At 50.7% G+C, this 25,729-nt stretch overlaps 1 protein-coding gene across 8 annotated transcripts in view; it reads left to right on the forward strand.

The window, feature by feature from the left end:
* The window catches only part of SLC39A11 (solute carrier family 39 member 11), a 255,618-nt gene that overhangs the window by 72,694 nt on the left and 157,195 nt on the right, over positions 1-25,729 (forward strand). The gene's annotated exons all lie outside the window — the stretch shown is intronic.

Genomic DNA, 25,729 nt, shown 5'->3' on the forward strand with positions numbered 1-25,729 from the left:
ATTGCATTTTCCAGCATATTCAAAAGCAATACTTTTATGCAGTGGATGAGTGAGAACGCAAGAACCTGTCCTGGGGAAATGTTCCCCCCACCACTGTTTCCTTCTGGCTCCACCGCTGCTCCTGAATGACGACCCTAAAGCATTGAAGTTGGTGTCTCTTGGGTGCTGCGGCTGTTGGGGTTGCTCTTTCATGGGCTGATGCGCGAAACATCTGCATGTCTGGAGGGGGAAGGAGAAGAAAGATCTTCAACAGCTAGAAATCGGTTTGATGTAGCGCCCCCCGCCCCTCTCCCCCCCCGGGCTGAGCTGATGCCCCCTGGCCATTTGGTATGTTCGAATGCAGCCGAGGAAGCCGTGGGGAGGGGGAGCAGGGAGGAGGATGGATGTCAGAGGAACCATTGCTTTGCCACCTGGTTTGCAAGAGGTTGTGAGCACGAGGTGCCTGCATGCATCACTAATGGGATTCTCATATTTTTAATTTAAGGTAATTAAATGGGACTAAAGTGACTCTGCTACACAGTGGAGGGCTGATCAAAAACTAGTTTAAGTACTTTCCTTGTTCTGCTGCTCCCCATCTCCATGTTTAATAGAAGCTGTGCCCCTTTGCTCTGTATGATTTATTCCAAATGTTGATTGCTTTTTGAATTAAATACTGCTCTCCATCCTCAAAGCTCCCAAGTCTCTCTGACATATGGCTAGGTATTCTCGTCTTGGGTGGACTCTTGGCCTGCGGGATAAGATGAAGGTTATATCTTTGCAGGAGAAGTGCAATATGCCTCCTTGCGTATTGTGGCAGCTTCAGATCTCAACCGCGCGTGAGGCTGCATCCTCCGTTGTCTGCACCACAAAGCGCTTTGCAATGAAGCAGAGAGTTGTAGGTGGGCGTTTTGCATAGAGAAGAAAGACCAGCTTAATGTGACCCCATGGGTGCAGTATTGCTGAGTGGCCGGGCTTTTTCCAAGGGCAACCTGTGGGCCTTACAGGAAGACTCCTGCCTGATGAGTCTTTGCAGCCTAAACAGCTCGTTAATCATATCTGCAGTCCTAGAAGTGGACAGGATACTTCGGTCACGGGCAGGGGATGCCTGGGACAAGGAAATCTTTGCAGCAAGAACATTAGGAGAAGGCTTAGCCTGCTGCTGTCGTACATACATCTGTGCTGAGTTACCCTTTCCCTGGGGCTGGGTTTTATTAGCAGGTTTGGGCTAGATGTCGACTCTGCCCCGGGCTTGCCTTGCTTTGTGACACGGGGTCCTTCCCTATGCATGTGTACACACACACATACATGCACATACACCAGCTCCTTTGAGTTCCTCCTTTGCTTTTCTCCTCTCCTCCAAAAGAGGATCAGCTAGAATGACTAAATCACTGTTCCCGATTGTCCTCTCTTTGCCTCCCTTGTTTTTAACAGCTTCAGGCTGATTACAGAGGGTGGAGATGGGCTGTTCTCTTTGGCCGCAGGGCGCAGGACTAGGAGCAATGACCTCAAGCTGCAGTAAGGGAAATTTTAGGTTGGAGATGCGGAGGAACTTCCTGACTACGAGGGTGCTCAACCATTGGGACAGGCTGCCTAGAGAAGCTGGGATTCTCCATCCCCAAGAGCAGGTTGGACAAACGCGCTTGGCCGGGCTGGTTTAGTCGGGGGTGATCCTGCCGTGAGCAAGGGACTGGCTGAGTTGATCTCATGAGGTCCCTTCCACTCCTACTTTCCTGTGATCCTATGAACTCATTTAAAGGTGCTCAAAATGCTTGAGAGTGCAAATGATCTATCCTGGGCATTAAAGGAGCCTCTCCACTCCGTGAGCAAGAGATCTCCGCAGGACTGTGGGCTGACGAGATGGTGAGTCCCAGGTGAGGTGCTGAATGTGATCTCAGGGGTCAGTTCAGTTCTTTTGGCCCCTTTAGCCCCAGTCTTCACCTTGCACATGCAGCAGGCTGCTCCGTTTCATTTAATCCTTTTAAGTTTAGTTGGCCCCATTTTTATGGGTTAGCAGTTTGGTTTTTTGCAACTGCAACAGTGCCGCATCATCGTTGGCCCTGCTTTCCTCCGGCGGCTCCGTTCTCAGCCTGATGTGTGGTAAGAGGTTCCCTTCCATTTACTTAATTAATTTTAAAGCGCTTGACTATGTCCAGGGCTTGGTATCTGGGGGTTGCTTTTTGCAGTCATCTCTGTGCAAGGCCGCGATTGATTTTTAATATTAAGTTTACTTAAAAATGTAGTCTTAATTAAATTGCCCTGGGGTTGCTAGCCTTAGTGACTTGTCTATTTACAAGCAATTTTTTTTTTAAAGGATCTAATCTCTTTTTCCAGTTGCTTCCTGCATCTCAGAGGGTTGGAAAGTTAAGAGGACTCAATCCAAGCAGTGCTTCGCAGTCCTGTTTCCTTGGTATCACAGAGCCACGTTGAAATGTCCTTATGTGATGCGGTGACAGGCTTTTTCCACCTGATCTGTCAAGATGCTGCGGGGGAGAGGCTGTTTAGGGTTGGCCAGCTGAAATGGGTAAGGTGAAGTGGGGTTACTGTCCCCTGGAGCTGCATTTAGGGTTGAGTGTTTCTTTCTAAACAGGAGGGAAAGCCCTGTGAGGACTTTTGCCTCCCTCTGGAAAGAAAATACCAGTGAATACAGATGGCTTTGCATACGGTGCATCGCAAAGCATTGTATGTTTGTGCATGTGAATTGCTCACCCAGATTGAAATGCAGCTCCTTTAGGTAGACACGGTTCTTTGGGTAAATCTGATCTCTTTTATTAGACCAACTCAAATAATTGGAAATTTTGTTTTTATCGAGCTTTCCGGTTTAAAAACCCTTTGGGTTTAAAATCCCTTCTGTGCACTGTGTCTCTGCTTTAGGTAAAGAGAGACGGTGCACAGAAACCCTTCCCGACAGCGAGAGCGCACGCTGTACCCAGTCGCTGCAAGGAGCGTAGATGCATAGAGCACGGTTATTTGAAGTCCCCATTCAGTCGGGATGCTGAAGCTAGCATTTGCCCTTTCGAAATGGGGATTGGCACAAATCCTGTTGTTTGGGCTTCCAGCTTGGCTTGAGGAAACCAAACAGATTGTGAGCAAGGAACCAATCTTGCCTTGCCAGGATGATGAGCCATTTCTGATTTGAACCATTACTGGTTTGAAACTGGGAGGAATATATAGGAAGCTGGCTTTTCCAGCAGCCCAGATCCCTGTAGCAGTGTGCTGAGCACTGGTTTGGGCTGCATCTAGAATGGGGAGATTTGCACATTGTCATACTGGTGCCCAGACACCGCACCAGTACAAAAGGGGCGTGTGTGGCATATGAGGATGCACATTTCTATTAGGTGAAACCACTCCGTGGAAAGGCTGTGCCTGCAGAATAGACACCTGGTTTACCTAAAGACATCCCATCTCAGTACTGATTCAGTACAACCCTGATTTTTGGTTCATGAGATTTGATGGCAGTGACGCTAGCACGTCTGCTTTGTCTCTGCCTAATCTGGGACGTGTATGGGACCACGCAGTTGAGTAAGAGTCTGTCCGGTCTTTGCTCCTTTCCTCCCTCCCCTCCGCGTTAATTTAATCTCCTTTGTTTGTCAATCATTACCAGGAAATATTGTGTAATAATGAGCCGTTAATCGAGGTTTTGTTGGTTCTTCTCCTTTCTTCACCTGGATGCTGAAAAAAGCCTTGCTTCATAAAGGGCTGTAAAAATGCAGGTTGCTATGTTACAAGTATGTGATGGGCTGGGAGCTCGTCACCAGCGGACTCTAATGGACCCACTGAGAAAAGGCTCCCCCTTAATACTGTCTGAAGGCTTAAAGGTTTATTGCAACCAGTTACGGTCCAAAATGGTCCGTTGTTATAGTGCCAAATGGATGCTACAGACCTTTACACCGCTCTTGAGAGGCATGGCGGCACTTCGATCGGTGCATGTCTGCAAGCACCTATAACCCCCGATTAGTCGCAGGGCGTCCTCCTGGAAGAAAAGGGGTTATAGATCTTGTTAGCTATCTCAAAGTCATCGTCGTGCCCCCTGGGTGCAGGAGTACAGCAGGACTGGAACCGTTTGAAGGTTTTGCTCGTGTTCGACGGTTCACTTCCATCGGGTGATTTCTTGCCTGTCTTTCCCTCTGCAAGAGGAGCACCTGTTCTGTTGTCTGGGAGAGAAATCGGTAGCAGCGTCTCCGTCACCTGTTCGAAGACTTTGCTCAGAGCAATCCTCCCTTGTGTAACCAAAGGCGCTGCTTGCCTGTCCTGTCCTGGTGTGTCTGAACTTTTGAGGATGAAAGCCTTCGATGGCATGGAAACTCCACGTCTCTTCCTGATGAGATTTTAAGTGGTTAATAATGACTTTTTTTTTAAACGTTAGACTTTACCGTATAAAAAGGATTTAGCTTTTGTTAAGCAGGTTGTGTTGAAAAGGGAAGAGGATCTATTAGGGTTTTGGGGTAGGGGTGCACTGATAAAGGTTTTCTTGGCTGATACCTGGTTATTAACTAGCCGTATCGGCTGATACCAATCTGATAACTGATTTATTAACTACGGGTTGAGTCATGTTGGGCTGGGCAGCTCAGCGTGTCCCTCCCCGTCTCAGTCACGTCTGCGGCATTTGGTGCCTTTCCAGCATCCGTCCCGGACCCAGCCCACGGTCCGTGCTGCGCCGCGCTGCACTGGCGCCTGGGACACCGCAGCAGCTGCTCCTCTCCAGCCCAGCCCAGCCTGCCGGCGAGGGGATGGGAATATATCCGGGGTCACCGTGGGAGGAAACGCAGGCATCTGGGGGCCCTGCTCCCATGGGCAATAGGGAACCCAGGTGTCCGGGGGCCCTGGCCAGGAGCCATAATTATTGGAGAACATTATCGGTTACAACCGGCAAAAAAGCCGATCACCAATAATGTAAATTTTTCTTTTATTGGTGCCGATCCGATATATTGGTGCACCTCTAGTCCGGGGGCTTGCTTTGAGATTTTTAGGAGTTTTTTCACATGGATGCACATTCACGTATAGGGTCTTCAGCCGGTTGTCCAGAACCATCCCCAGATTGCACCAGGTTGCTTTTCCCTGCCTGTCTGCCGTAACGTTTTCGAAGCATTTTGGCTCACACCTAGAGAGAACGAGACCCATAATCAGCCCTGACAACAACAAAAATGCCCATCTGTTCTTAATATCGATATTGCTTTAGCCAAAGGAGCAATCCTATTAAATCCCTCTGGCTCTGGAGCCCTTCCAGGGCGCTGTGCTCTTTGAATCTGGATACGGCCGCCTTCATCTTGGACCTGTCTCCCTGGAGCGCTTGCTCTTTTAGGTGAGCCGTGGTTCTCTCGACACTTGCACCCGAGTTATTTGCAAACAGTTCCCTGTCGGGGAGGTTGGCGGATGTCTCGCTATGTGCCTCTGGAGGTGAATGGGGAGCTCTGTCGGACTGGCAGGGCCGGGGGCAGTGGCAACGGGCATGGAGAAATCCAGGAAAAGGGCGTGGGTCTGAGCGAGCGAGGAAGCGGAGAGACTGAGCTTCTCGGGCATAAGGGCTCGTTGGAGGGACAGACGAGGGAATTCCCGTGCAATGAAGCTGCCTGCTGCTGGTTTCTCAGGGGAACGGCATGATTAATATCTGCAGTGATAACCTTCCTGGAAGCAGCACCAACCTGTTATAATGTACAGGTACGTAATGTGACCCCGATGTGGTCTCTGAAACCTTTCCAAGGGAGGCCTTGTTTCCACGCACCTAAACGGGACGGTGCATTTCGGCATCGAGAGGCCAGGAGAATTTGCATGATGCATCAGCCTCTCTGTGCCAGGGCTGGTGTGAGACACGTCCCGAGCAGAGGAGTGAGAACGCTCAAGCACGACCTCCTCTGAAAGGAAGATCGGACCTAGGCAAGCGGCGGAGCTGCTTTCCTGCTAGAAAAGGCTTGGAAGCTTCCTGAGACTTTCAGTCTCTGTCCTTTTTGTTGAGAGGGAGATGCCTGACTCGCAGCAGGTGCCGAAACACTGGGTAATCTGTCTGCCCGGTGCTCCCTGGGGCACGTGGGAGGCTGCGGGATCCGGCAGGGGACTTTGATTTCAGGTGCAAGCAAGGGGACTGGTACAGGCAGGAGCCAGGCCTGAGATGCAAGCAAAACAGCGATTGCTTTTGGAGTCTGGGATCAATTCTCTCGCTCTCTCTCCCTTGTCATCCTCTGTGCTGTTTGCAGATCGATGCCGCTGTGCCAGGTACTTAGGGCTGCCTGCACCTGGATCTGCTCATGCGGACTTGAGTGCAGCTCAAATCCAGCTGCTACAGCGAGGGAGCTGGAGCTGACTGAGGTTTCTTCTTGAATTCATCCAGGTTTGGCCCTAGCCTGAGCCCTGTGCTGAACCTGTGCACCCCGAAGTCCTTCTCTGACTCTTTTAGGTAAATGCCTTCCCTCTGGATTGGTATCCAGGTTGTAGCTGTATTGGTCTAGAGGAAAAAACAATCGGGGCTCATAGTAGAGGTGATATCTTTTATTAGACCAACAGGGTTTTTGCAAAACAGATTCTTTAATTGCAAGCTTTTGAGCAGAAACCCCCTTTCTCAGGCATTGGAGAAAAGATTGTAAAAGGTCTCCTGGGTAGAAATGAAAGTTCATGTTTCATAGGATTTCACAAAGGAGTCAATAGATGGATGACTCCTCTGCATGCCTGATGAAGGGTATTTGTGCCTGAAAGCTTGCAATTTAAAGATTTTTTTTTTTTTTTGACAAAAATCTTGTTGATCTAATAAAAGATATCACCTCTACCATGAGTCCTGATTGCTTTTTCCCTCTGGATTTCCTGTTTCCTTCAGGAGATGCTCATTTCCCACCAGGACCTTCCTGTTCCTGGCTTAACGAGCGGATGCTGCACTTGACATTGCCTCAGCTCATGGCCCGTGGTTTGCCGTGGGAACGTGATGGCTGGAAGGAGAGAGAAGATCTCTGCCTGGAAGTCTGTCCACTAGTGCATTGTATACATTCAACGGCCCTGATCTGTCACCAATACCCTCGCTCCTAGCAGAGAATGATTTTGTAATTCAGAGGCCTTTGGTTTGCTCGTTTCCCTGCATTTCCAGGCTGACGTCTCTTTGGTCCGTAGGGAGGGGAGTGATGCCTCCTTGGTCACTCATCACCTCTGTGGTCCAGCGTGCTCCTTCCATCCCGGACCTCTCCTGGTGCAGCTAAAGCATCCTGAAACTGCTCCTGGCCCTGAAGCTGGGGGAAGCCTGGTTGCGTACAAACCACCTTCTGCTCTTGGAAAAAAACATCCCATGTCCAGGGCTGTGATGCTCCAGGGGTTAATGTGCTGGGCATCCCAGCAATCTCCTTCTTGAGGTAACGACACAAATAATGATTTATTCCTTGTGCCCCCTCTTAAAACTAATCAACAGAGAAAGGTGATTAAGGCCGCTGTTTGCAATTTGCAAGAATTATGAGTTATCAAAGTGGCTTATAATTAGCAGGGAATAAAATGAACCCGCAATAATATTACATTAGTTACAGATAAAGTGATACCAGGCTTTCTTAATATTCACTTAGGCCTCTCTGCTTCTAGTTATTAGATGAGAGCTCTGGTGTCTCATCTGTTACATTGCTGCCAGCTGTGTTGTACCAACGGGCTTTGCCTGTCCAGCTCCACGTTAGCCAAGCTACCCGCAAGACACTGATATAGCAAAAGTGTCAACAAAACGCTTTCGCTAACGGGCCGGCTGACCTTTCCTTTCTTTGCAATTAGCAGATAGAAGAACAATGCCATCGCACTTGGATCTTCTCTTCTAACTGGGGACCCGGCAAGCGGGCGATAATATGGGAAAGAGGGATGGGTTTATTGCACTGCTAAAGAGTTCAATAAACCCACCCCTCTTTCCTGTACTACCGCACAACTGCCTGGTTACACCCTCGGTGTGTACACTGCACTCTCAGTGTGTGCACAGCATCCTCAGTATGTGCACAGCATCAGTTTAGTTGCACCCTCAGTATGTGCAGTGCGTCCTCAGTGTGTGTGCACTGCATCAGTTTAGTTGCACTCTCAGTTTATGCACTGCATCAGTTTAGTTGCACCCTCAGTGTGTGCACAGCATTCTCAGTGTATGCACAATATCAGTTTAGTTGCACCCTCAGTATGTGCACTGCACTCTCTGTGTGTGTACACTGCATCAGTTTAGTTGCACTCTCAGTGTGTGTGCACAGCATTCTCAGTGTATGCACAATATCAGTTTAGTTGCACCCTCAGTATGTGCACTGCACCCTCAGTGTGTGTGCATAGTATCAGTTTTAGTTGCACTCAGTGTATGCATAGCATCAGTTTAGTTGCACCCTCAGTGTGTGCACTATACCCTCAGTGTGTGTGCACAGCATCAGTTTAGTTGCATCCTCGGTATATGCACAGCTGGAGTCTGCCTGCAAACTAGCCATCCTTGCAGGTTCTGAGAGCAGTTGACTTCAGTGGGAGTGCGGGGGGCTCAGCACTTCCCAGGATCAGGCCTTGCGAGCCTGCTGTCGAAGCTTTCTCCTAGAAGTAGGAGTTCTTCGCCCGTTACACCGTCGGGTCCTTTCTTTTGGCCTCCGCTTGTTTGCAGAGCTGATGGGGCTCTGTGTAGCTTGATGCAGGTTTGGCTTCCAGTCAGGTCCACGGGCAAGCTCGCTCCATTGATCCATCTCGTCAGGGGTTCTAACTTAATTGTGAAGAGCAGCCCTGTGGCTGCAAAAAGCATTTCCTTTCCAAATCTTTTGTCGAGTGTAAAATCAATCCGATGCCTGCGTGGTGCTGCTCATGGACTCCTCTGCTCTGTGGCACCTGCTGGCTCAATCTGCGCAGGCCTAAGCGCCCGGGAGCAAGAGCCAGAGCATCGCGGTGGAGTCTGGAGAACAAGGAAAATGCAGATGGTGGGATGTCCTTGGGAGAAGTCATGGTGGGTTGGGGGTACAGTGATGCTGGAATATAGGCTAGGGTGGCTGTTTGCAAAGCACAGCTGGCCGACCCCAAGAGCGTGTGCGCAAACAGGTCACTTCTTGCACGCCGATTTCTTTGTAAAAGCATTCGTCCCTCCTTCCTCCTCCGGCATACTGCACCCTCCCTTTGGCTTTTGTTTTGTTCGGCAGCTCTTTGAAGCGTTCAGGGGTTGTTCCAATTCCTGCTTCTGATTTGCACAGGCTTTATTATCGCTTTCGTGAATCTGTGAATAATTGAACCACGAGATGGGTGCACGCGGAGGGGGGGGAACACTCCTCTCCGAGAAGCCCAGACATTTTGTGATAGACAAGCCTGACCTAACCTTTGTCAGCCAACCAGGCTGGAATTGGCCCTACACGGCACTTTGTCAGGTCCCCACCAATTATTGCTTCTTTGCTGCTGGCAAGCTTTGAATTAAGATGCAAAACAAGATGCACCTGAAACACTCAAAGCCCCTTAAATCTCCGTAAGCTAATGGATCAGGCTTTCTATCTTCATTATATAAAGAGTGCTGTTAGGCGCTGGCATGAATAATGGAGTACAGTTTTCTTGCTCTATTCTTGATTAAAAACCGGTTCCGCTCGCGGGAACGCTTCAGAAGAAAGAAGTGGCCAAGCTGCGCCTCTTAATTAGCGGCAGGTGAATTGGGGCTGGAGCAGGCAGATGCTGGACAATTAGAGCCGCTGTTTTAGCCACGTGGCAGGGGATGTCATGGGGAGCTTGCTGGCAGTCCTGGGTGTGCTCCGGCTGCTTCGATGGTCCCGTTTGCTGGAGACGGAGGTAGAAGTGCAAGCCCAGGTCTCATAAATGTGGTGAGCTCAGGTGTCATAAACGTGATGCATAAACGAGGCTGTTCCTCCTTTGGATGCCGCCCGTTCGGGGATCTGGCAGGTTACTTGTGAGCATGGTTGGTTTGCTCATGAGGATGCCTTTGTCTGTGGCCCAAAAGGTAATCCTGATACCCTGCTCCCTCCTTGGAAGAACCTACGTGGCCGTATCTGGCATAGGGTGTCTCCCAATCTGACTCCATTCGGCTGGAAACGCAGGGGCAGCTGCACCGGATCACATCTAGCTCGGGGCTCTCCCACGACACTTTAGGACCAGCTGTAACAGAAGGAAGAAACCCCGTGCAAAACAGCTGTCGGGGAGTAGGTTGCCCCTATGACTTTCTTTTGACCCAGGTGGTTGGACCAGAGCTTCATTGGGCTGTACTCTGGGCCGGTCCGAGCTGTGCCCCGTATGGCGCTGGGGACTGCTGCAATAAGATGCTCAGTACCTGCCTCGTGCATGCTACCTCCCGAACCGTGGGTTTAAGACAGCTCTCTGGTCATCCTGGAAGAAAAGGACCCTGGTGCAAACCCAGCTGGGCCTGCTGGAGAAGCACGATCCGCGTGCAAGGTGCTGTAGCCTGAGCGAAGCATGGTAAAATGCAGGCAGGAGCTGGTAGCTCAGAAAGATGTTGCATGCACTTAAAAACGGCATGTTGTTTTGTTCCAAAAAACTGTTTATCTCCTTTTTCCCACTGCTTGCTTACTTTACTCAAGTCTGTTTGGACAAGGGAAATACCAGGCGGCTTTTAACACGCCTCGGACTTTCTGCTTTCGGGTCCGGCCCGGGGCTGCAATGTTTTGGCGTGCAAGCGCTGCCAAGGAGGGATCGATTTGAAAACGGAGCACGAAATCGGGGCTGTTGGACTTGTGAATGAACCCACGAGCAAAGGTGCAGGCTAAACTGCCAGCTTCCTAAAGCTGATCTCATTAATTTAAAGCTAACCGGAGCCGAGGTGCAGCGACGAGACCCCCAGCGGAAGGCCGTGTTCTGCCATGACTCACTTCACACGTTCCTCCGCTTTCATTTGTTTGCATCTGGGTGCCAACAGGACTCATTTATAATCCGCGCGGTGCAAAGAGAGACTTACTTTCAAGTGCTTCCAAGAGGTTGTTAACCGAGTGCAAAGACCTAAATACTGGACAGCGCTGTGCTACTCGCATATGGGATAGCCTGATTAAAGTAATTGCTTTTCATAAGAAGCTGTCGTGTTTCATAGCTCCCATGCATCCTCTTTCGCTCTTTTATTATAGATCCATCAGAGCGTGGAAGAAAACGTGGCTAGGTCCTGTTTTCTGTTGGGCGACTGTCGGGTTTGTCGCCGGAAGTCGGCCCCTGCGTGCAAACATGGAGCGGATGCCAATTTTATACTTGGAAGAATAGCAAAAGCTTTTTGTAGTAGGGGTCGTGGTGCTTTCTCCGTGCAGCACCCAGCACAAAGGGGAAACGACTGGAAATGACTGTAATTTAGATGGCAACACGCACCTGTGAGAGGCATGTGTGCACACATGCCCAGGCAAGGGGGATAAACTGGTCCCAGCTGAGTAGTTTGAGTAACGCAGGTTTGCGGGACAACGTGTTAAAGGCAGTTTGCCGAGCGTTTGAAAACAAACGTGCTTGGTCCTTTCCGCCTTGTCCATGCACGGGAGACTGAGCTAGTCTGGTTTCTGGTGGTTGAGGGCTGAACTCATAGAGGAGGATGCTTAAAAGTCCCAGATCCCCCCCCCGTGCACAGGCACCTTGAAGCATCCTCGCTGTTGAGATCGGCTTTTCCCAACCCATCTCCATCACTTTTATTCCCTTCCAGGCAAGTGCATCGAATTGTTTCTGCTTTAAATTTGTTCTCGAGGTGGTGATCAAGAGAAAGTTGAGTGAAGTATCATCCATCACAAGTGGTTATAGGCCCTTTCAGTCTCTTGATGAGACGCTTGTTCTCCGCGCGGGCTGCGTTACGGGAATGAATCTCTCTGCCAGGATGGGTTTCAGATTGAAAGAGGCTGCGCGTTTCCCAAGCCCTTAGAAGCATGTTTGGGCCCCGCAGGGACGCGGGTATCAAGGGAGGTTTGAGTTTCATGCTTGCTGCTTTGTGGCTGCCACTTTGGATTTGTTTTGCTGGGAGAAATAATGTTCTCTCTCTCTCTCTCTCTCTCTTTTTTTTCCCCTTTTCTTTCCACCTGCACCCCTTTCTGAAGCTGTCAGAAGGGCCCCCTTGCCTTTCGTCTGCCCTCCAGATGCGATCCGCTTCCTCGGGGGCTTGGGGGTGATCCTTCAGGCATGAGATTTTCATTTTATGCTGCAATCTCGAGAGGGGCAGCTCAGGTCCAGCAACGCTTGAAGCCGGGACTTGTGGTTTCTGTTTTCCCGGCAGCCACTGGCTTGCTGCTTTCTGACTCTTCTTGCCATCTTTAAAAGGCTTGCCCACCCGATTTTTGGGGTCTGCGGCATCTCAAGCATTCGCCTCTTGACAGCAGAAAGTAGCCAGCAGTCCCAGGAATTAGATTGCTTTCCATTTTTAATTTTTTCCTGCCTTACTCGGGGGAGGGTTTCTCACTGCTTTCTAGTCTCTGCACTATTACCAATTTCTTCCTTTTAATAAGCCGGAAATGAGAGCCTCTGGGCCTGATCAGGCCCTGGCTTATTACCACCCGCGTTATTTTCTTCTCGTGTTAGCCCCTGGATGAGTTTTGCAGGTTCCATTTTTTTTTTTTAATATGATAATTAAAAACTGCTGGTGTTATTCTCTTTCCCAGGAAGGTGTTTGTTAATATACCTCCAGCGAAGTAGTGGCATAGATAGCTGTCCTTCACCGCCGGTGCAAACGAGATGGTTTTATATAACTTGTCCCGGTGACATTGCTCCATCCGTTGGATTAAGAGCCTGCAAAGGTGTAAATGGGTGTCATCCCTTGGAGCTCTGTGGAGCTGGGCTGGGAGCCACCTGCTGAGGGTTTGATCCCAGGTGACTGAAATGCAAGAAACCTCCTTATAATCATTTGCAGCTGGAGCCCAAAGAGATGGCGATTCTTCTGATCTGCAGGAAGCCAAGCCACCCGGTGCTGCAATCATCTCCATCTTGATTTTCATTCTGTGCCTGGGGAAAGGGAGCCGAAGTCTTTCCGAGACATTATCGTTCGCTTCCCTGCTTTTAAAACTGAGTTGTAGCAGCTTGGTGAAAGAGGCCAGATTGGCAGCACTAAGAAGTGCAAAAATCAAGCTGTCTTAACATTCGTCACACGTAGGAATTGGCAGGCTGGAGAGATGCCTCCTGCCCAGTGCGGGAGCCCTGGGAGTGGCCGCAGCCCGAGCCAGCGAGCCTTCGATTTGACCCCGTTGGGAGACCTGAGCTCCCTGCAAAGCCCCGTTACGGCCCGACTCTCCCTTGCTATCTGGACGGTGTCTAACCGTGCAGGGTGCAGCGAGTCGTGCCGTCTTGCACACATGGCGACAGCAGGGCCGTGCAAGTGTTTGCTCTCCCTTCCTGAGCATCGAAGAACAGCTTCACAGCTGGTTTTTGCGTCGGACATTTCCCTTTGGCTCTCCTGAGATTTTTTTTTTTTTTTAACCTTCCCGAGACTTGCTGTCTTCCTTTCCCAGACCGGTCCATCCTGCCTTTGGCTGCGATGAGCAGAGGATGCTTCTGAGAAAGTTTCGGGAAACCCCCTGGGTTCTGTGGGTGCGCTTTGCCCCCTTTGCCGTGGCATTTACCAATGCGTGTCCAACCCTTCACTCTTCTTAAATCCTCGCGTCCGGGATAGCAGCTGTCTTAATTTCGCCCTTCTCCAGGCTGGGCACTGAGCTGGGGGTTTTTAGCCTATTCGATTCATCATTATTCTTGCAAATGAAGATGCACCATTTCAGGTGCATTGTCTACAGGGTGGAAATCAGTGGTAATGGGACTGATCAGTAGTCCCCGGTGGTGGAGGTCATGAAAAGTTTGGGGCCTGTCTCTTGCAGATTATATTCCATTTCCGATCCTGACATTCAGGCTGCTATGGGCTGCTTTCTTCCTAATGTCTTTGTTTTCCTTTCTTCTCTGACTTATGATGCGTTCCTTCCTCGCTGCTTAATGGGACTCATTGGTTGGTAATTAGAGAAATCTTGTTTTGACTTGTAAGTAGAAAAAAAAAAAATCAAATGTTTGTTTGCTTTTTTGCTCCCCCTCTCTCCATATAGCTGGAAAGGGAATCTTCTCCTTGTAATGAAGCTGCCTCGGTTATCAGTTTGATGGATGCGGTGCATCGGTTGCTTCAATTCAGCCCAGCCTGGGTGGGGTGGAAGGTTTTATTTTGAAACCTTTTCTTTTTTTCCCTGGCATGCTGCAAGTGCCCCTGTGCTGGTCCCAGCAAGGCTGTCGGCGTGGCCTGAAAGGGTCTGCTCCTCTGTGCATCGGCTGACCTTGGAGAGGAAGCCGTGGCCTCGCTCGTTTGTCTTGAAGTTGGCTTTGGGCTCTGAAAAGGGAATGACACTGAGCTTTTTCTCCTGTCCAGGCTCAGGCGATGCACGCCTGGCCTGCGTGCTGCTTTTGGACTTGCGGAGCATTGAAGCCCTGCCGCCGAGTGGGTCGGGGGCAGATCCCATGAGTGCGGTGATGCCAAATGCCCAGGTTAGTTTAATTCAGCTGCTGAGGGTACCTCTGGCAGCACAGCTCTTGTGCCCCAGGCTTCAGCCTTAGCTGATGCTGGACCCAGGCTGCCACGGCTTCCCTGCTGGGTTACCCAAGCCAGCTAGATTACAGCAAGTTTGGGCCCGTCTGCGCAGGCTGCACTCGCACCTCTGGATTGCATTGCAGACCTCCCCTGAGCCTCAGTTTCCATGCCTGGTTAAGGAGAATAATACTGGCCTCCCAGCTGCACCTACCTATATGTTTGCTCAGCACGGTGGAAATGCATGAGCCTCCCCTTACTGCTGAGTCTGCTTGTGCGTGCTACCCTCCTGTGAGCCTTGAATTATTCATACGTATTGGTGCGGGAACACGTCAGCTCGATTAGCAGAGAGTGTGATCCACCTATTCCCTCGCTTGCAGAGAAAAAGGCCCTTACCTCGACATCTTCATGTCGCAACCCAGGTGCCTTGCTTCTAAACCTGGACAGTTCCCTCCTCGTGCAAGTAGAGATAACTGGTCCAACTGCTCCCTTGCCAGTACTTCCACCTAAGAACCGGTGCGTGTGGCGGGGTGCGGACCAGGTCTGTCTGAATGGCCGTGGCGGTAAGAAGTCGCTCCCTTTTCAACTACTCCTCAAGCACCAGTTTAAAGCTATTCCTCTCTCCGGTGATTATGCTTCCAGAGGCAAGCGTCGCTGGCTTTGCTGCTAAAGGAACCAGGTCAAAGTTGCTTGTCTGAACACTTGTGAATAGTAGCAAGCAGCTGCTCTCTTAGCATCAGTGAGAAGCAGATTGCATCTGCAGCTATTGATTTGCTTCCTCCTGGCCAGCTTTCCTGCTCTCCTGTATTAGGCTGATGCTGCGACCAGCACCAAGGGAGGGGATGTTATGTACTCCGACGACCAGCTCAGCAAGGACCCCTCGGAAACATCTGTCTGCTTGAAAACAGAAATGTGAAAAGTCGGCACTGAGTTTTGCCACCCTGTGACTACTGAACCCCTTGCCGAGTTGTAAGAATGATCTTTGCCAAGTCCTTTCACCTTCCCGGGTTGTGGCATCGAGTTGGATACCATGCCTGTGGAGCTCGGTGTCTCACGGGGTTACAGCGCTGCTGCAGTATCCTGCAGAAGGAGCAATTCGACTCTCAGGAGGAGGAGGGAGTGAACTTTTCCCCATCAGGCGTGTGTTTGAAAGTGGAGCAAAGGGAGGACTGAAAGGCACTGGTCTGCATTCTTCTGGCATCGCTTTCTTCCCTGGTGCAGTGCAGCCTGTGTGAAATAGTAGGGTTAGAGTGTCGTAGGTCCAGGAAACAAATGAGAGCCCCAGATTTTCTGTGATGCCTGTGTTTGGACCAGCTGTATATTTGGAAGAGCTGTTTGGATGCCTTTTGAGTCTCAGATGTTGTACCTGAGGTCTGAGAGAGCCCTGCACATGACCTCTAAATAGCAGAGACTCCTTGCAATGCAAGTAGTCTTCTTGCAGGGAGGCAATGGCTCCCAAGCTGTTCTTCTGGTGCTGGGAAACTCCCGAGTTCGGCGTTCCTCTCCAGATGTGCGGATTCAGCTGTCGTTATCGTAGCAGCTGAATAGTGCACAGTCTTTGAGGCATTTATGCTAAGAAACGCCCCCAGGTGAGATCGCACAGGGCTGTTAATGGCGTTTGACAGCTGGGGAACTGCCAGAGGAAGAGACTAAGGACGTGTGTCCCCGAGCAGGGACTCGAACCCAGATCTCTCAAGGCCTGAATCAGCGTCGTAACCACTGGACCATCCTTCTCGTACAGGCATGGACTCGGAGCCCCAAGGGATGTGTTGGCAAGCTCGTTCCTTTATTGTGCATGGCTTCTGCTTGAGGATGGCTTTCACTTGGCTCTGTCTCTACACGTGGAAGCAAAGCTCTCTTCTTGTCACACTCTGTCCCTAGAGAAATGCCTCAGCATAAAGCAGCCTTTGTCAGGCAGCCGTGATGAACCGCGCTTAGGACTTACAAGTCTTCCTATGAAAAATGAGTCAGCTCCTCAGCGCCTGGCCTGTCACTCCCAGCGACATGGCTTTTTATTGTTTTGACACCCAAAACTTAATTCACTGATGGAGAAGCAGGCTTGCTCCATCAGCATCTTCCCTCTCCTTGGGTTTTCAAGCGGTCGCTGGTTGCATTGCTTGTTTAGAGCAAAATTAAATGACCTTTTAAAATGCCAAATGATTAATTGGGGCATTTAATAGTCTTCACAGTTCATTGGAACCAGTTTGGAGCGGAGCGTAGAGGAGACCTGCCAGAGTAATTAAAAGACACAAGCCGCGAGCCCCCGGGGAGCGCTGTTTTCGGAGGGTGGCTTGTTGCCGCATCAGTCCAGGAGACGCAGCGTCCTCTTGCTCAGAGGGTTGTTTTTTATTTTTTTTAATATGACCCATCCTAATTATTGTGGAATTAGTTTCTCTTCTTTTTGGCCTTGTAATTGTCTGTCTAAATTATTGTCACAAATACAGTGTGTGGGAAGAGCGCGGGAGTGAATCTGCCTGGGACTGTAGTCTGTCAGGCCTAAGGAAATGTTATTAAAGCTTCTGATTTAGAGCTCTCTCTCCAGACTAGATGGGCTCTGTTTGTTCTGGGCTCCCTCTTCCCCATGCTTATATCATGCTGGGCTTGACACATGCCATCTTTCCTTCATTGCGCACGACTTCAAGCAGATCTGAGCAATCAAGTAACCATTTATTGCGTGCCGGGAAAACCAGCCTTCCTAGCACGGTAGTTGCCGGCTTCTGCTTGTCTGAGAAGGTGCGGATGGGAAGTTTTGGGGTGCACGGCAGCACGGTGGTGTTGGAGTGGTGTTGACCTGCACGGTCCTGCTAACACCTGGCTTCAGGCTTCTCCACACTTGCACAGGGATCGATGAGGTAGGTGACCGGTGGTGAGAGCGCCCCAGGTCATGTCTAGTTTCTCCCCGCTGTTCAAGCAGAAAGGGGAGGCCGCAGAGCACCTGCTCTACGTGATACCCTTCACGCTGCAAACTGGCTTTCCCTTGCACTTGCTAGAAATGGTAAGTCCCTAGGATTTGAGTCTGGCTTTAGGTCTGAATCCGATGGTGCTGCCCCCTCGCATCACCCGATGTGAGACAGATTTGTTCTGCCAAGAGGTTTATAGCCGCGCTTGGAGTTGCAAGGGAATTTGCAAGTGCCCCTGTGCCTCGAGGAGACACGAGTTCCTCTGGGCAGTTTGTCTCGGGTACGTGTTGAGAGAGCTTCAAATATGGGACATGCAATGGTTGAGTTTTAAGCAAGGCTTCAACATAACCCCCTGCTCCCATTCTCCCAAAGTAAGGAGTTCCCCACAGTGTGTTGGGTCATTAGTGTGTGTGTGTGCATGCATGTGTCTCCCCCTGCACCCCCCGCATCAGCTTTATTCAGTACTGCTCCATGTGAGTGTGAAACCACAGGACAAGTGATTTCTCTTCCAAGGGTCTCGCAAAACCCACTGCGGATGTGTCTGGTGCTGCATTGCCCCTCCAGTGCCAGCTTGCTCCCTGCCAACGAAGGCCGGCAAGGACCAGTCGCAGGCTGCTGCACGGCTGTGCTTGAGTGATGCATCTTGGAGAACTGCCTTGATTGTGCCTATTAACTCGCCTCCCTTGTTATGGGAGCGCGTGCGTGGGCGAGCGTGACGGCGCTTATGGCATTTGCAGGTGTGCGCTGCTGCCGATTGCAATACACCTCTGCTGTGCTTGCATGGGGTGGGGTCGATTTCAAGCTGGCTTCAGGTCCCGTATCCCCAACATTTCCTTCTGGGGCTTTGGCTGGTGTAAGTTAGCATAGCTCCGTTAAAGCCAGCAGAGCTGTGCTGGTTCATACCAGCCAGGAGCCCATTGTGGTGCCCCAGACACGCTGCCTTCCAGGACGTTCGCATGTGTTAGCAGGCCCTAAGGACAGGGGGTGTTTGCAGCTGGTCTGTGACTAGTGCACAGCCTGGGTTGGACTATCCTTATTGTTTTCTTTCTATTCAACCATTACCAGTGCTGGCCACTATTGCTCCTCCAGACATTTGCCGCAACAAAGCCACTCACAGAGAGGTCCCTGTCCACATGAATGCCAACCCAGACCTCCCCATCCATAGAGATTTAAAGAACCTCCCAGCTCACTGCTTTGTCTCCCAGAAATCTTTGTGCACATATGTACAAGCCCTTGTAGGACAGGACAGTGCAGCAGCTTGGAGGAAAGCCTGGGATGAAACCACCGTTCAGAATAAACATCTGATTTTTGACCCAACGATAAAGCCTCCTGGTTTTGTCCATCCGCGAAAAAACATGGAAGGTCCTAAATCGGATCCGAACAGTGCACGGCTGCTGCAGTCGCTCGATGCACAGATGGTGCATTAGGAGTTTGCAGAACGAGACTGTGGCCCTGATCAAACTAGGGACTACAGAACAGCGCTCTGTCCGCTACACGGATTTGACGGTGACATTGCAGAGATGCGGTCCCTTTCCTCCAGAGCATCAGGCTGGTTAGCTAACCTCAAACCGGACTTATACTTCTTGCTACAAGTCGGCCATATGAAAGAAGAAGAAGTCTTCCTCCCCAAAATGAAAAATCTTGGGGAGCACCTTTTGGAGTGACCTGAGAGCGCATGGAAAGGGTTCGGGCCAGCTTCTCTCCTGCAACCTCCTTTTCCCCTAGCAGGGCGAGCTGCATATTCCCCTGCATGTCGCAGGATGCAGTCGTGGGGCTGTTCTGCCTCTTAGACGTGTTAGATGCTAGTCCAGCTTTCTCCTCCTTTCGACTTCCCTACCATGTGCTGCTTTTCTCTGTGCTGCGAGCCCTTTGAGGACTGTGGCCCACTTCCTCCATTTGGCCATCGACAGGGTTTCTCTTTGGAGAACCAAGCACCAGGTCCCCCCGCCCGAGCGGAGCGGGTAGGAGTTGGGTTGACGTGGAGTATTTGGGGCGCTCTCGGAGATGCCCGGCAGTGCCAGGGGATGGCATCCTTACCGGGGCTGTCGGGAAGAGCGATGTTTCTTTCCCAGCCCCAGGGATCTATTAGAAGCAGCGTTTTTACTTGGGAGTAAAAGAAAAAGAGGCCTGCTTATGGGGATGTAATAACTTTTATTGGCTGCTCTCCCAGAGAAACTTGTCCCTTAGTGATCTAATTCACTGGAGGTCTCAGTAAATGTCTGGTTAAACCAATTTGTACCTCGCTCTGCAGAGTGATGCTTTTTTTCCTCCGAATAAAGGCCTGCATTTGTAGGATGAGCAGTTGCCAGTCTAGCCAGGAGCTTTGCTCAGCAAACCAGGTCAAACCTGCCTCCTGCTTGTGGCTCCCGAGCTGTTATTGTATAATCGTAGGAATTAGGGTGGGAAGGGACCTTGGGAGGTCTAGATCGTGAGCTGCTAAAGCTGCTGACGGGCCCTGGGGTGGAGGGAAAGGGCGGAGAAGCTGCTCTCGAGAGGATGCTCAGTATGTGCAGTCCAGCAAGGTTGCACGAGGAGGTTGTGCTGACGGCAGCCGGGTGGAAGAGGACGAGAGCAGAGAATTAGGTTGAGGATTTTCTTTCCGCCGGCTCCACTTGGAAGAGGTGGGCGTGCATCTCTGTCGGCCGGCAACCCCGGAAAAACCCGGTGGAAGCAAACGCCAAGGGGGTCAAGCCACCCCGCTGCCTCGGCGATGGCCACCCGCTGCTCCTAAAGCACCTTCGGGAGAGGGTGGATGTGTGCAAGGAGCCCTGGTCACCTAAGGGCAAAGGAAACTGGCCTCTGGTATGAAGGAAAATGTGGGGACTGGTCAGCGGTGCAGCTGGGAGCAGCCCCCGGGTCTCCTGTGTCCCTGTCTCAGCGTCTGGTCATTGGAGGTTTTGGGTCCTGTTGTCAGAAGTGGTTTACGTGCACTGGTTTTTAACAGGACTTAGGAACTGGGGGCAGGGTGCAGGTTTCCCTGAGGCGAGACACTTGAACCCCCCCCCCTTAGCTGTCAGATTCACACGGGGGTTGTATGGTCCAGCGGGCAGGGGCTGGATTGGGATTTGAGAGACTAGCATCCTGTTCACTCTGCCACTGGTCTGCTTGGTGACCTCGATCACATCACTTTGTCTCTGCATGCTTCTGTTTCCTGCTGCATCCTTTCCCTCTGGGTCGAAAGCTCCTGGGGACAGGGGAGCTCTGGGTGTGCAGACTCTTCCCCGGGGCTTCGCGGCTCTCACTGGAGGTCTGGAGTCACTGCCTTAATGCCTCGTAATAATGCAAACCCCGCATATAGAAAACTGGGGCTGGAAGGGACCTTTGGAGGTCCTCTAGCCCCCCTTTCCCCCACCACCCCAAAAGGAGCCTGCAAAGCCATCCAGCTAGATGTGGGGCGGCTAGTTGCCAACCTTCTCGGGTGATGGCGCACAAAGCGGGGTGTTGATCCTGATGGGGATGGATGGCAATGTGATGGGATCGGACAAGTAGGATTTGCTATGATGGGTGCATTGACCACTTACCGGGAAAGAGAGAAGCCAACGCAGGTTGCAGCTAGGGAAATTGTGGTGAGATATTACAAAAAACCTTCTCATGGGGAGGGTAGTAAAGCACTGGGACAGGCTCCCCAGAGGTGATGGACTCTCCATCCTTGGAGGTTTTGAAGACCTGGCTCGACAAAGGATGATGGAGTTGGGGCTGGTCCTGCTTGGAGCAGGGCTTGGACTAGATGTGACCTCCTGACGTCCCTTCCAGGCCTCATCATGCCGGGTGTGTGAGGGTTGGCCCTGAAACTTTTCAGACTAGGTGACACAAACACTTACCTGGGATGGTCTAGGGGTGGCTGGACGAGATGACCTCCTGAGGACCCTGTTGGGCCTACTTCTCGGTGGGTCAGTGGTTCTTGCACCATCCAGACTCTGTTACTAGGAAGGGAGTCTTGGGTTTTCTCCCAGGTAGGATGCTGCAGGACTGTTTTACGAGAGGGCTTGCTGGTGGCTCTTATGCCTGGGTAATAAAAGTAGCATCTGTTGCTACTTTCTGGGTAATAAAAGTGGCATTGGTTTATTGTGGCTGCGGTGGTGGCGGCTCTGTAAGCAGCGCCGATGGCATGGCACAGCACTAAATTCTGCAGGCGATGTTGTACGAGAGCCCATATCGTAGCGCCTGCTTCCAGATGAGCTACTGGCTCCTCTGCCCTTGAAATCTGTTCTGGTTTCAACATTTTGCTGGGACTCTCATGCACTAAAATAGCTTCCCTCCAGCCCAGCTCTACAGGTCTGCCTGTCCAACTCTCTCCTGCACCAGGCATTTTGAAGCGTACCAACCCCCGCGGTTATTTCACTTAACTCCAATTAGCAGAATGAGCTCATTAATATGGACTGAGTTTCCTCTTCCCTTCCTAATGCTTTTTTAACCCACTGACACATCTCAATTAAGGGGCCCACGCAGGGTGCAGATTGGAGTGACTCAGAGCAATTGCAGCGGGACAAAATCAGGCGCTTGGCTGAAGGTCACCAATATTTTTGAAACCGCCGAAGTTGCGCGTGTGCGCCGGCAAGGTCGTGATGGCTCCCTCTTGGCAGCAAGCCTCTGAAATGTATCCCGGTTGCCTTTATTGAGGTATAAAAAGACTCTTGGGTAGCGCACAGAAAAGCTGCTGATGGTACTCAGCAGGGGTGGGCACAGGAACTAGCGGGACGAGGCTTTTTATCGTTGCCAACTTGGAGGCAAATGCATCTCGATTTCAGAAATACGTCGCTTGCTTGACTCTGTCGAGGTACAACGCTGCTGCAGAGACCACGAACGGGCGTCTTTTCTGCTTCATCCCCGTCTTCGGTTCACAGACTCCGACGTGTTCTGCCTTCGTTTCCTTCTCGCGCTGACGAAGGGGCAACGGCCTTTCCGTGTTGAAGATTTGTCTGTGCCAAACGGCCTCAAAGCCTGTACTGTTGCTTGCATGATTTTTCATAACGTGAAGTTTATTAGGTAGATGGCAGATTTCTGCTCCGGGGGGCTAGCAACTTCCACGAGAGTCCTCACAAATGGTAAAAGAGTTGGGGAAAAGGGTCTGGGTGGCGATAACAAGGTCCCATCATAATTTGAGGTTGGTCACGAAGTTGTGGAAGCTGCAGTAGACCGGTCCACGCAGTTCAAATCGTGTTTCTTGACCTTTACTGGTTGCAGCTGCCTGTGCTCACGCTGCTCCTGTTGGCATCCATCACAGGAGCCCTTACACAGATCTCCTGCAATGGGGCTGTTCGCTTTTACTTGGCTTTCAACTCTTTTTTTACTGGGGTGGGGGAAAGATTGATCGATTGATTGATAGGAGCTCTCCAGCATACCAAGCTATCTGCTTGCCATCCAGTGCCATCAATAGGAAGAAGAGAGCATCGTTCTCTCCATGTTTAGGGCTGTAAGATAGGATCTGGACAGGAGCTGTTGACTTGCTTCCTTTGAGAGCCACCAAGCAGGGCACAACTGACGCTCGTTTTCTGTTTGCTTCTCGGTGGCATATACATCTAATGGGCTGTGATGTGCGTGCATGGACAAGAGGAAGGGTCCTACTCTTCCTGGAAGGCAGACTTGAGGGTATGGCTGGCTGGAAAATGGGGTCTCCTACCACTGAGAAGTCTTTGACTTTCCAACATAGCCTTTACAACTGAAATGTATGGATGGGTGCAGTCGCAATGATACCAAGTCCTAAACCAGCCATTCAAACTGATCCAACTCCAAGGTGGTTATTCAGGGAGCAGCTCACAGGCTGGCCAGGATAGTCCATCACCACTGCGGCCAGCTTCACGGTGAAGCCAGGTGAAACAATCCTAGTGACAGACGTGATTAAAAACCAACTGGGGCTTGCATGGTCTGTAATCTGCTTCTCTCTGCAATGCCACCGTTTGGACCTTGCATCACAGCTCTGGTCTGGTGGCTGTGGGGCTGCCATGCTGCTCTCGGGGTGTCTTTGAAGCCGGGTGGCACTGGACTTTTCGTGCTGGTACAGGATGAAGCTAGAGCTGCGACTCCTCTGCTAAGTCACTGTTGCTTGGAGCAAAGAATTCAGGTTGTCAATGCACTAAATTAAGCTGCAATTGTCCTCCATCCTCCTGACTTTGTTGTTTCTCTCCCCCAACATCTCATCATTTTCCTTTGATTATCTCTTTGTGTCTGATTTTCTTTTTTTCTTTTCATAGCAACAGGTTTTGTGATTATGCAGCATGCTCTCAAAAATGCACAGGCCCTATTTTAGGCATGTGACATCCAGCACATGGAAAGCTCCAGGAAAAAAATGTATTAAAATAGCGGGGAAGGTAATGGCTTAGCTTAGTTAGCAAATGCCTCATGGCTTGCATTGCAATGCATCTCCTCTGCCAACCTTTCTTTAGCTTTGCTGGTATGCGCTGCCTTGAGGCCCTGTTCCTGGCATTGGATCCTTGAGTCCACGCAAATCCAATTTCAGGGTCCTCGCTTGATGGTTTTTGGGTGTTTTCGCTCCGAATTTAGTCCCTCTTTTAACAAAACTAAGCAAACAGATAATGCTCTTGATACACCTGCTGTGCTACCTTCATCAACAGCGATTTCCTTACTTGAAAGACGGTTAAACCCATGAACGCCGAGCGTATGGCCAGTGTGGTACGGTTGCAAAACTAGCTCCGTTTATCCCAACTTCCGGCATTTCTGATTTTGGGTCCTTGTGCTTGAAGGGATCCTGCTCTCTTATATGGACATGCTTTTCTGATTGATTGCATTAGTTTTGGGGAGGACAGAGCAAGCTGCTTGCTCTCCAGGAGAATTCACTTGGATTTACTGACTGGGACGTGCAGAACGCTGCATGCAGTTGGTTTCATTTTCTCTATGGAGAAAAACTGTTTCTCAAGTCATGGCACTCATGAAATTTCCCATCCCATGCACCAGCCACCAAACTTTTGCAATGAACACTACTTTTTCCAGTTCAGCCACTTGCTGCCGGTGGTGTGGGAGACTCCTCTCTGTTCCTCTGCGGTCAGAAGATCGGGACAGTTATGTGGCATATCACTAAGAACGAAAACCCTTTCTCAAAGATGAGAGCTTCATCAATGCATGTCGTAATTGCTGGGTTAATGGAGGTGAAAGCACCCTGATTAAACTGCAGTAGAAAGAGGATAGCAAATATGTGATTAGTATTAATAACACCCGTCAGAATATATTATGCAAATAAAGGGAGAATAGATGATTTAGTTATTCATCTTTAACCTTTATTTCTTTTAAAGTGACCTTACCCGCCGGGTTTCTCATTACCAGCTCTGGCGGCTCAGCATATGTTTGCTTATTCTACAGCTTTCTGAATCCAGGAGCTTAAATCGGGTTGCAGCTCTATCGTTACTGGGATGCACAAATGCACCCCTGTGACTTTTAGCCCTTTGCCACCCCTTTTTTGCCTTTTTAGCCCTTGGCCACCTGCCACTCTTAAGCACTTGGCCATCAGCTTGTCTCTAGGCATAAACCCTCCTGGAGCACCCATGGCTGCTGGAAGAGAAGGGGCAGTTTTTCAGCGATACACCGATGATGGGAGGGGGCTGCATAACTCTGTCTAACAGTCCAGCCTTTCCTGATTTCCACCCCCTTGTTTTTAGAGGCAGCCTCTTAACTTTTTTTTTTTCTCCATCTTGAAACTTCCTTTGCACCAAACTTTTGCCATAAGCAGCAGGTGGGATTGAAGCAGGAGCCCGATGGAGCTGCTCGGTCCGCTGCACGGACCTGATTTCAGCCCGTTGGCGGGGCGTGCGGAGGGCAGCAGTGACATCTGGTGGCCTCTGGATTTCACCTCGGCTGCGAATCTCCCAGAGGCTCGTTGGCATGCCCCAAGCTCTCGCCGGAGGCGTCCCGTCCTGCTGCCTTCCAGCCTCGAGGCAGTAGCCTCCGATGAAGCGTTGTACACGTTCTGACGTGCTGGGAGAGGCTGGTGCAAATTTGGCACTGTCCGGGATGTTGAGGGTGACCGGCTTGATCAAAGTTGAGTGTCCTTTTGGGACAGAGTTATTGCTTGTAGTGCCCCAGTCCGGGGTCGCGTCCCCTTGTCCCAGGAGAGGTGCAAACAGGCATTCTCCTGATTTTTTTCGGGTCTCCGAGTACCTTGAAAGGCAAAGACAGACCCCCTATACCTGAAGAAGGGTGATAGCACCCGAAAGCTTGCAAAGGACTTTTTTCCAGTTGGTCTAATAAGATATCACATCTACCCAAAGAGCCCTGACTTCAAAGGTAGTGTCACCCATGGGGGCTTCTCCCCTGGAAATGCTGCTGTGCCATGATGTTTTGCTCTCCTCTCCGTTGATTCCCAAGCAAATAGGTGCAAGTTTGCAATTTATTTCCCAGGACTGCTGACTCGGTCTGAATTGAAGAAGGTGTCTTTGTTCGTACCTGCCTAACCTCCACTGATGTCAGGACTGATGCACCTGCTGAA

This window comes from Alligator sinensis, unplaced genomic scaffold, assembly GCF_000455745.1.
Source record: "Alligator sinensis unplaced genomic scaffold, ASM45574v1 scaffold282_1, whole genome shotgun sequence".
Classification (NCBI taxonomy): domain Eukaryota; kingdom Metazoa; phylum Chordata; order Crocodylia; family Alligatoridae; genus Alligator; species Alligator sinensis.